Raw genomic sequence first — 12,261 nt, forward strand, 5'->3', positions numbered from 1 at the left:
AAATATAATTTAGAGAGGATTTTTCTGTGGTTAACAATAGAATTCCTTACTGAAATTATTCATCTTATGATTCTTTTATATGGGGATTTTTCCTAAGACGTTTAAAATGATTCAATTTTCAAATCAGTCGGACATGAAATTTTTAAAGACACTTTTGATGTGCAACCTGCACTATGATTTTTACGTATTTTAGCGCTCGCTAGATTAGGAAGAATTTAAACTTTCAAGAAGAATGAAGCTTAAACTCTGTTAAATAAAAATGATTAGCTTTTCCTACCGCTGAAAGATTATCTTCTTTAAATTTTCAAATCTTATTTTCAGTTTCAGTGAATAAATTGTTAGCATTTATGTTCTTGGGTTCTTAGGGAGAATCTTCACATTCTCAGGAAATTTATTTGTCATATGGATAATTGTGAGCTCCATTTTCATCTGCATATACACAGTTCTTGAGGAATTTTCAAGCACCAGTTACATTGTACATGGTGGAAAATGAGTTAAAGATCTTCCTTTCAAATAATCTATTTGTAATCATCAGTGTAATATTAGCTTATGTTTTCACTTTGATGAAAGAAACATGTACCACAGAGTATTTTTTGGCTTGAATTTTTAAAACCTTAATAACAATTCTAGAAAATGGGAGATGATTACTTTCCCATCTATGTTTAAATGTTGGCCTAAAGATAAAGAAGCAATTATTAACCAGCTGGCTCTAATCTGAAAAAAAAAAATTAGAAGAAATTGATGTGGTGCTTGACATGAACTGCATTATCTGAGGAAGCCTATGAAAAGTAAATGTACTACTTCTCTTCCTTTGTATCTACGGTGAGAGAAAAGGAAATAGTAGATATATTGGAGTTGCCAACTACAGGACCAGAGCAGACTAATCATCTAGCACAGTGACAGATAGTGGGTGTTCAGTAAACAGTGTAGAGCAAACAAATGAATAAATAAATAAATAAAAAAGAACCTGTGTTTGCACCAGTAATGAAAAGCAGGAGGCAGTGTGTTAAATAATGATAGCCAGTTTGTACTGCATGGTTTTCAAGTGCCCAGCACTGTGAATAATTTTAATAGCCAAGATTCATTACTGCCTACCATGTGCTCTACTGCTTACCAGATCATTACTAACTGAAGCCTCAGTTGGTAGCATTATTATCATCATCATCTCTCACCGCTTCATGTTACAAATGAGTACCCTGAAGCACAGAGAGGTTAAGTTATTTGCCCCAAATCAAAGAGCTGGTCAATGGTTGTTCTGGGCTTTGAAAAGCTTGTCTTCAAAGCCTGCTCATCTAGCCGTCAGGCTATGTTGCCTACATTTGGTATGGTTAAAAACTCTCTATTTATTGCATTTGCTAAAATCCTTCCAGTTTACCCAAACCCTCAGGGTGTGTCTTAGTACTAAACTCTTTCAAGGGGGTCTGTGGGGCCTGTCTCTGCTACCAGCAGCCTTATCGCCACTCCTGGAATACAGTTGTCTTCCAGAATCACTGACTTTCAGAGCTGAGTAGCAGCACAGAGATCAGTATAAGGTAGTAGCCAAATACATGGATTTTGGTCTCAGGCTAGATCCAAATCATGGCCTTGCCCCAGTATCAAGAATTTCTTAAAGTTCTGTTTATTATTATCCCACCCTGGAAAAAGAGGCAAGTATAGTGAGAAGAAAGTAGTTGCGTACTGCTTACCAGCTACTGACTATGTTGGTTCAAGTTCCTACTTTTACTAAACTCAGTCTCAGTCAGCAAAACAGGGCAATCTGGTCATTCAGGAGCGGGTCCCTGCTTCTAATGAGTGAGCCTTGTTGTCAATGATTCCTTACTTCTGATGAAGCAACTTTGTGAGAAAAGGAGCAGTGACAAGCTACCCCAATCTTCTGACAACAGAAGGGGAAAAGTCAAGATCATGTTAGTACTAAAATCTAGTCTCATGGTTTTCTAAATGCAATCTGCATACTCCTGGGGTCTCCAAGACACTTACAGGAAGTCTGCAAGACCAAAAATACTTTAATAATAAAACTAAGATGTTACTAGGAATTCCCTGGTGGTCCAGTGGTTAGGATTCTGGGCTTTCACTACTGGGGGCCCAGGTTCAATCCCTGGTTGGGGAACTAAGATCTCTCAAGCGGTTTGGCCAAATAAATAAATAAATAAATAAAACTAAGATGTTATTGTTCTTCTTCATTAGGTTAATATTTACTAGTGGTGCAAAAGCAATGGTGGGTAAAACCGTTGGTCCCTTTGGAAGAATCAAAGCAATGACACAAAACTACACTGGTAGTTACATCCTTCATCATCATGCACTCGCAATAAAAATAAAATGCCAGGTTCACTTAAGAATGTCCTTTACAGAGAATTCCCTGGTGGTCCAGTGGTTAAGACTCTGCACTTTCACGGCCCAGGTTCAATCCCTGGTCAGGGAACTAAGATCCCACAAGCTAAGTTCCGTGACCAAAAACAAAACAAAACAAAAAATTGTTTGAAACCTGAAAAGAACGTCCTTTATAAATCAATAAAATGATTACTTTGTTAAATCTATACATCTTGTTAATGTTCTGTATAATAAAATGGGAAGTACACATAAAGCCCTTCGGCTGCATTCTGAAATAAGAAGTTGTCTCTAGGAAAAGAAATTCATGCAATTGAGTAACAAATAGAACCAGCTTATGTTTTCATGGAACATCATTTTTACTTGAAAAAAAGACTGGCAGACAAATGATGGATTATCAGATTGGGTATTTGGTACACTTTTCAATTTTTTTAAATTAACAGGTAAGCCTGTCACTTCAAGGAAAACAACAGATGGTATTTTTGCCTCTGATAAAATTTGAGCCTTTGAGAGAAAATTAAAATTTGGAAAACTTGAGTCCACCATGGTGAACTTTACAATTTCTCAACACTTAAAATCTTTTCTAATGAGATTCATGATGGTTTTACCAGAAAATTTTTTTGGTATTGTATAATGAAATGGGTCAACATTCATAAGATCTGAGTAAGTCAGGGAACAAATATTTTCCCAATGACCAATGAATAATGTTACAAAATCATGCATTAGTAAAATATCCATTCCAAGTTTGAGATAGATCTGTAGATTTTAACACAACCAAGTACACAAAGTTAATTTATATGGTTGCAGATTCCACTTTGCTATTAACTTTTAAGAAACTACTACTCATAAGGGTTTGGTATAGTATAAAAGATAAAACTGGGACAGATAGAACAAGTAAATTGCCCAATATCAGAAATAAATTGCTGAAGGCCTGAGATTAGAAACTTGGCTCCTAAATCCATACCTCCCAAGTAAAAGTTTCTAATAATATTATCCTTGTCTTAGTGGTAGTTAGATCCTCAGTGGTAGTTATTAAGATCCTGAAGAAAGACATGGTTCCAACTTGATCCTTAATCAGAACTTAAAAATTTAGAAAGAATTGGCCTACAAAATAATTTCCAACTTTTTAATGCTAAAATATTTTGAGGACTTCTACATTTAGTACTTGTGTTTTGAGCATCCATTGACAAAATGCTATAAGGAATTATATTCAGCCTATAGGCAATGTGCGGTATACATTTTGATTCAAGGAAACCCCTTTCAATGATCTAAATCCCACAAATTGGAACTCAAAGATCTTTATCTAAACCTTTGAAAGAGCTAATAACAGGGGTAGCCCTCAGATAAAGACTACCACAGAAGGCAATAATTTTTCCTGTCAGCTGTGGAGAAATCTGAATTATGTGTGCGTGTACTTTATATTTTCTAACTCCTTGTTTAAAACTTCTTGTAACTTCTTGCTCTATGCATCCATTCTTTTCCTGAGTTCTTGGATCATCTTTACAATCATTACTCTGAACTCTTTCTTGGGTAGATTGCCTATCTCCACGTCACTTAGTTGTTCTTCTGGAGTTTTATCTTGTTCCTTTGTCTGGAATATATTCCTCTGCCATCTCATTTTATCTAAGTTTCTGCTTGTATTTTTATGTATCTGGAAGGTTAGTTATGTTTCTTGACCTTGGAGAAGTGGCCCTCTGTAAGGGATGTCCTATGTGTCCCAACAGTACACCCGCCTCTCGTCACCCAAGGGCCAGGGACCAGCTGGTTCCAGGGTAGGTTCTGACCTGTATTTGCGGACTTGGTTACCCAGGCGACCAGATCATAGTTTTTTTGCTTCTGGTGTCTGCCCCCCTGGTGGGTGAGGTTGGTCTAGAGGCTTATGCAGGCTTCCCGGTGGGAGGCGCCAGTGCCTGCCCGCTGGTGGGTGGGCAGGGCCAAGTCAAGGGGCGTGTCTAGAGGTGGCTGTGGGCTTAGGAAGTCTTTAGACAGCTTGTCTGCTGAGGGTGGTGTTGTGTTCACACCTGTTGGTTGTTTGGCCTGAGGTGTCCCAGCACTGGAGCTTACAGGCTGTTGGGTGGGGCTAGGTCTTGGAGCTAATTATCCAAGCAAGATGTCTGCCTCTAGCAGGAGTTCAGGTAGATGAACACTCCCTGATATTTCCACCACCATCTTTTATGACCCCAGAGAGAGCCACAGCAGCCCCCTGCCTTTTCCGGAGACCCTAGACCCTCTAAGACCAGCAGGCAGGTCTGGCTCAGGCTCCTGTGAAGTCACTACTTTTGCCCTGGATCCTGGTGTGCAGGAAACCTTGTGTGCACCCTCCAAGAGTGGAGTCTCTGTTTCCATCAGTCCTGTGGAGCTCCTGCATTCAAGCCCCACTGGCCTTCAAAGCCAAATGCTCTGGGGGCTCCTCCTCCCGATGCCAGATCCCAAGCTGAGGAGCCTGATGTGGGCTCAGAACTCTCACTCCTGTGGAAGGACCTCTGTGATATAAGTATTTTTGTTTGTGGGTCGCCCAGCCAGCAGGTATGGGATTCGATTATATCGCGAGTGCGCCCCTCCTACCATCTCTTTGGGCTTCTTCTTTATGTCTTTGGACGTAGAATATCTTTTTTGGTAGGTTCCAGTCTTTTTTATGGATGGCTGTTCAGCAGTTAGTTGTGATTTTGGCATTTTCGTGAGAGGAGGTGAGCTGAAGGTCCTCCTACTCTGCCATCTTGTCTCCCATCTGTCTCAAAACTTTGACCAAAAGGCATGACGCATGCACAAAAGATGGGTGCAGGCTATCTTTCTCTGCCATCAGCTCAGGCAAGTATTTCTCCTCGTCCATAGTGCAGCCTTCGGCCCGTCCCCGGGGAGGCACAGGGTTCCCCACGGTCGGGCACAGGCTGCTGGACAGCCCTCTCCCGCCCCTCACTGTGCACCTGCTGCAACCTCGCACCACCCAGCGGTCTAGCTGCTGTCCCTCCTGTATGTGTTTGTAGAAGGAGTCTCTGTTTTCCCAAGAGGAGTCTGTGTGATGCCTCTCCAAAGTTCTAGCTGCTTGGGATTGGTGGGAGAAATGGGACTCAATCTAATCTCCTTTGTGAAGACAGTATTACTCTGGCTTTAACCTGTGTTCCAGATACATCTCATTTCAACTTGAAAGATAAAAACATACTGCATTATTGCATTGCCTAACCAAACCTGAAATCAAAACAGACAGAGGTGCAAAATAAAAATGGCTGTGAGCAAATATGAGTTGTCAGTGTCTGGTCACATCCTGCCCAACATTTAGATTCAGAGAATTTCAGATTCGGCAGAAATCTTACACATCATCTTGCCAATCCTCAGTTTTGAAAGATGAGGAAACTGTGGCCCAGAAAATCTAAGTGTCTTGCTCAAGTTTTTACAGTGACTTAAGGCCAGAGACAGGACTGAAAATCACAGACTTTTTTCTATACCACAACTTAATCATCTAATTGCTTTTTTTCCTTGATTGTCAGTTCCCTATCTCTAAACCTAGACTGAGGGTTTCCTAACCACAACAAAAGGGACACAGCGTGCTAAAGAATTAGTTAAGTAGAATCAAGGAATGCTATTTACTTTAAAAAAAAAAAGATTTGTTAAATGCTAAAAAGTTCATAATAGTCTAGTCATTTGTCACAGGTTCTTAGGTTTCAATTACAGGAAAACATTATTGCCAAAGTCCACAAGCGCTATCCTAATTTTTCAGATTACTTCCTTAGAAAGTGTGCTTTTGATCTGTTCTTCCATAGAAGAATAAATGTGCAGACTTCAATGCTTAATAAAGTTGAAAGCTTCTCCCTGGGGTAACTGAAATTCTTATCAAAGGGGCGATAGACCTGGTTGCAGCTGCAACAAAGAAGTGCCATATAAAGCCAAGTGGAAAGCAGTTAAGCATCATTGGTGGTACAGGGCCATTGAACACGGTCATATTAATTGGAATCTATTGCACAGGACATTCCACTACATGCTGGGCAAATGACCCTGAAAGTTTTGAGTTTCTCTGGTGTATAAAAAAAGTTCAGATGTAAAAATAATCATACAGATGGTGGATTCTCTATCCTTGAATGGGCATAGATACCCTGAGATCTAGGTGGCTGAAAATTTTCTTTTTTTAATAATATCCTTTGAGTGAGTCACCATATATGCATCTTCTTTTACAACCATTTGAAAACTTGTCTTCTAATAATTTCACACAGAGCTTTCAGCGTAGCAACATTCAAAAGAATAAAACCAATGAAACCCAGCAACTTTTACATTTTTACTTTTGTGCTTTGAGAAAATTCCAATTAAAAGATACAAGGCAGTTCAAGTTGGAATTTCTTTATTGCTTCCAAAATGAATAACCTCTAATCTAATAGAAAAATTAGAGAGATTTAAAACCAAGGTAGTATGGAACATGTTTCGGGTACACCAGGATGCAACCCTCTGCACTTATGATTTAAATTTTTGTAGCCTTAGATGCTCATATCGTTCCTGATTGCAGGTTGTATGTAAAGAGCAATCACTGTATTTGTCTTTTAGGTAGAAGCCATTCCTGAGCTTTATTACAGGCTCTTTATCTTACCCTTTAAACTAAGTATTAAAAGAAAACACCACAAGATATAATACTATCAATGGGTAATCTTGAAATGTCAGAATTATCATTAAGATATAGCTACCTGATAAGAATAATCCCTTACTCAGCTTCCCAAAGTTTGCCCAATTTTATAAATAAATGGTCTAGAATACAAATCAGTGGAAACATAAGCCCTAGCTAGATGATGACCAGAGGGTGAATGTCCTTTAAAAGTATTGTAATTCAAGCCAACTTTCATTTACTCGAAACTGGAAGCCCCAAATTCTTATGAACATCAATCTTTTTATCAAGCTATATAACACATACTAAAAAGATGCTGAGTTTATAATACATCCAAGTTCTTGTCTCCCCCAGGGATCAACACATAATGTTGACTGGATTTTTGATTAACATATTTATCTAAAGCATAACATTCACGAGAAGTCCAAGCACAGAAATCAACTCATTTGCAAGAATCTTTTCTTAAACTAATTAAAGCAAACAGAATAACTGTGCCTTTTTTATTCCATAACCATAACTAGTATCTTCTTTACATTTACCTTTCTACAAACAGGTAAAATTTCGATGATTTCTACCTTTCACAAGATGATTACTTCAAAATCAGTTGGAGCCCCCAACAAGTGGGCATTATTATTGCCAAGGAGATATTTACAACCAGAGCTCATTAGAGAAGAGTACCTATGGAAAACCTACCTCTTTGCCAAGTGTCAAATAGCAATGAATATAGTATTTAGGTAGCAGCAACATGACCTCTTGAGTCACACTCCATTGGATAGAATGGAACTGATAAAAGATAAATGACATATGAAAGAGTATGATACTCTACTCTGGGCCTTGCTTACCCCTGGGTAATGTCTTGCATTGAGTGAGAGCCAGAACAAGATTTAAAGGAGATTACAAGATAGGCATATTAGACTCTGCCAAATTCTCTCCTTATAATGAATAACTCTGGATGTCACTGGTTTCACTAATGATTACAGTAATAATCCAATGTGGCTATCACTGAAAAAAAGATTAGCAGGGGCTTCCCTGGTGGCGCAGTGGTTGGGAGTCTGCCTGCCAATGCGGGGGACGCGGGTTCGAGCCCTGGTCTGGGAGGATCCCACATGCCGCGGAGCAACTAAGCCCGTGAGCCACTACTACTGAGCCTGCGCGTCTGGAGCCTGTGCTCCGCAACAAGAGAGGCCGCGACAGTGAGAGGCCTGCGCACTGCGATGAAGAGTGGCCCCCGCTCGCCGCAACTGGAGAAAGCCCTCGCACAGAAATGAAGACCCAACACAGCCAAAAATAAATAAATAAATAAATAAATTTAAAAAAAAAAAAAGGTTAGCAGGACATTAAATGAATCATTTTCCTACCGAGTCATTATATTGTTCATAAAGCTTTCTCTCACAGCCCTCTACTAAAATTGCTGTGGCCATAATATTCTGTGAGAGGTGTGAACAAGCACTATTCTATAAGTGGTCTCAGCATAAAACACAACAGTAGATAGAAATCTGTAATAGGAATAAGCTTTTCCTAGATTATCTACTCTCATAAATGTATATCACCTATTATTACCCCAACACTTTATCTGTATGCATATTGGGTAATCAAAGTAGAGAATTTTCATCCCCAGAGTACAAAGGTTTTCAAACAATCATGTTATTGTTGTATTATTTTTGTTAGTTACTGGTAAACTGTGATAAATTTACCTGCCTAAAAGACCTATCAGAAGCCTTTGAGGAATGTTTGATGGTCCACTTAACTAAAAATCAATCATTGACAATATAACATAGTAGGTTTGGAACCAGACAAATCTAATTTGAATTCAGACTACAATACATATAAATTCCGCAACTTAGATCACATATATAAATTCTCTAATCCTCAGTTTTTTCATTTCTAAAATGAAAATGACAATACTTTCAATACAGAGTTGTTATGAGGACTAAATGTGATAATAAATTAAAAACCCTTAGCACAGTGTCAGACACATAGTAATTACAGGGATAAATGGTAGCTATCAGGGCCACCAACAGACTTTACAGGTCTTTTGAATTAGAAAAAGCCCTGTGGGGACTCAATTTGGAAAGCAGAGCATGAAATGGATTTTAGCCTCCCCTGGCCACCCCAGCCAGGTGCTTCTGTACAGTGTACAAACTGCACAGCTGTACTTAGAGGATTTGGGAGGTACTATCAACTACAGCACATGAAAGTTCTATCATTTAAATAATTCCTTGTGAATAAGTTTTTTCCTCTCTCTAGGAAGCCCCTGCTATTTTGATATGCAATGAAAATCAGAAGATGATGAGAGAGATAATTTCACACACCACTGGTGGAAGTATAAATGGTGTAATATTTCTGGAGGAAAAAATAGTAAGATTCTTAAAGAGGCTTATATCTTTTGGTTTAGTAATTCCATTTTGAGACCTTACTCTAGAAATAATCAAAGATACAGAAAAATATTTGTATAGTGTTATATATAATAGTGAACATTGTAAACTATCTAAACATCTGATTATAGTTTAATGGAACACTCTACATCATGTAAACTGCTTCTCAGAGAAGCTTTGATAATAGAGCAAAACGCTTACTAAAATGTTGAGTGGAAAAAGCAAGATGCAGAATTGCATATTTTTATGATTCCATTAAAAAATATATTGAAAAAATCCTGGGATAAATGACAACAAAATATTCACAGCATTTCTCTCTGAAGAGCAATCACAGGTGATTTTTTTTTTTTTTTTTTTTTTTTGTGCCGTATGGCACGCGGGATCGTAGTTCCCTGACCAGGGATCAAACCCATGCCCCCTGCAGTGGAAGCGGAGTCTTACTACTGGACTGCCAGGGAAGTCCCTTCAAGTAATTCTTGACACATTCTCCTTAGACTGAGCATTTTTATTATTATAAGCAGAAAAGGAGTCATTTTTTTAATTTTTGAAAAATTAAATTGCTTAGAATAGGAGCTACATTAGTTCATTAGCGCTGGTCCATTAATGGGTTAACTAATATAAAGCACAATGAAGGTTTAATGTGGTGGGAAGGAAGATTCCTAAAACTAGAATAGGAATTCCTAGAACTGAGACTATTTTGAGTAGTCTGAATTACAAAGGAGAGGATAGCTGAGGCTTTAACTTGGTTGGGCAAATGGACAGTTAAACAGTGTGAAGGATGTCTGCTTCTGGCCAAGGTGGAGTAACTAGGACCAGATATACCCTCCTGAAATAACTAAAAGCCTGACAAAATATATCAAATGATAGTTTTAAAGACATTGAGCATTAGGCAGGAAAGGATAGTGACCTCTGAGTCAGAAAACAATAAAATGAGTTTTACAATTGTGCAGCTTACTGCCTTGAGAAAGTTTCCAGGCTGTGACACAGGGAGAAATACCCAAGTGGTCCTTCCTGACTTGAAGAATTAAAACTGGGCTTTTGAGGGACCCAAAGAGCTAGAATTCACAAAGTAGAGTCCCAGAGAGGAGAAATCTGCATTGAGAGAGAATTTCAGAGGTCTGCACAGATTCCACCTAGAGTATTTAGCTGAGTACTGATCAGTACATACATTAAGGAAACTACTGGAGACCAGGGAAAAACATTCAAAAGATTAAAGGTGTAATCCTCAGACCTCATACAAGGCTGGAGAGAAAAAACAATTAATAGAAACTGATCTAGAAATGGCACAGATGATAGAATTAGTAGATAAGGACATTAAAATATGTATTACACACATTGTAATGTTCAACGTTCCATATGTTCAACAAATTAGAGGAAAGGTTGAACATGTAGAGATATGAAAGATATTTTTTGAAAGACAACTTGAATTTCTAAAGATGAAAACTACAATATCTGAGATGAAAAATACACTGGATGGAATTAACTAGAGGAATACATTGCAGAAAAAAAAGTTAGTGAATGAAATAATGTGGAAATAGAAACTATCCAAATGAAAAATGCCAAGGGGAAGGGGGGAGACTAAAAAAAGTAGAAGAACATCTATAAGCTGCAGAAGAATTTCAAGCGGCCTAATAAAAGTGTAACTGAGGTCCCCAAAGGAAAGGCTAGATGGGAGGACAGAAAAAAATTAGAAGAAATATGGCTAAAAATTTCCCAAATTTGATAAATACTGTAAACCTATGAATCCAAGATTCTCAGGAAACCACAAGAACAAGACACACGAAGAAAACTAGAGTGAGGCACATCATAAACAAATTGCTTAAAATTATTGGTAAAGAGAAAATCTTAAAAGCAGCCAGAGGAAAAAAGACACATTATGTACCGGGGAACAAAGACTACAGATTTCTCACTGGAAACAATGGAAACTGGAAGACAATAACATTTTTAAAATACTGAAAGGAATAAACTGTTTACCTAGATTTCTATACTCAGCAAAAACATCTGCCAAAAATGAAGGTAAAATAAAAACTATTTCAGATATACAAAAGCTGAAAGAATTCATCACCAGCAAGCAGAACTGCACTATAAAAAATGTGAAATGAAGTCCTTCAATCAAAAGGAAAATGATAACAGATCGAAATCTAGAACTACACAAAGGAACGAAGGACACCAGAAATGGTGACTATGTAGGTAATTATAAAGATATTTTCTCTTATTATTTAAATCTCTTTGAAAGATAATTGACTGTTTAAAGCAAAATAATAATATGTTTTGGGGCTTATAAACTATGCAGAAGTAAAATGTATTACAATCATAGTACAAACACTGGGAGGAAACAAATGGAAGTATACTATTATAAAGTTGTTATACTATATAAGCAGTGATTTAATATCACTTGAAGACAGATTACGATGACTTAAAGATGTATACTGTAAACCTGTAAACTCTAAAGCAAACACTATATAACCATCAAAGAGTTACAGCTAATAAACCAACAAAAGAAATAAAATGGAAATATAACAATGTTCAATTAATCTAAAATAAGGCAGAAAAAAAGTAAACAAAGAACAGTCAGCGCTAATAGAAAACAAATAGCAAGATGACAGATTTAAACACAAACATTTCAATACTCACATTTAATGTAGATGGTTTAAACACTCCAACTAAAAGACAGAGATTGGCAGATTGGATAAAATAACAAGACTCACCAATATTCTAAACCTACTTAAAAAGAATGTTAAATAGGTTCAATATTAAAGAACAGGAAAGATACACCATGTTAACACTAATGAAAATAAAATAAAATATTAATATCAGACAAAGCAAATTTCAGAGCAAAGAATGTTTCCAGGGATAAAGAGGGTCATTTTGTAATGATAAAAGGATCAATTCATCAAGAAGACATAGTAATTCTAAATATTTATGTACCTAGTACCAGAGCTTTAAAATACACGAAGCAAAAATTGATGAACTTCA

The sequence above is a fragment of the Balaenoptera ricei genome, chromosome 4 (assembly GCF_028023285.1).
Source record: "Balaenoptera ricei isolate mBalRic1 chromosome 4, mBalRic1.hap2, whole genome shotgun sequence".
Classification (NCBI taxonomy): Eukaryota; Metazoa; Chordata; class Mammalia; order Artiodactyla; family Balaenopteridae; genus Balaenoptera; species Balaenoptera ricei.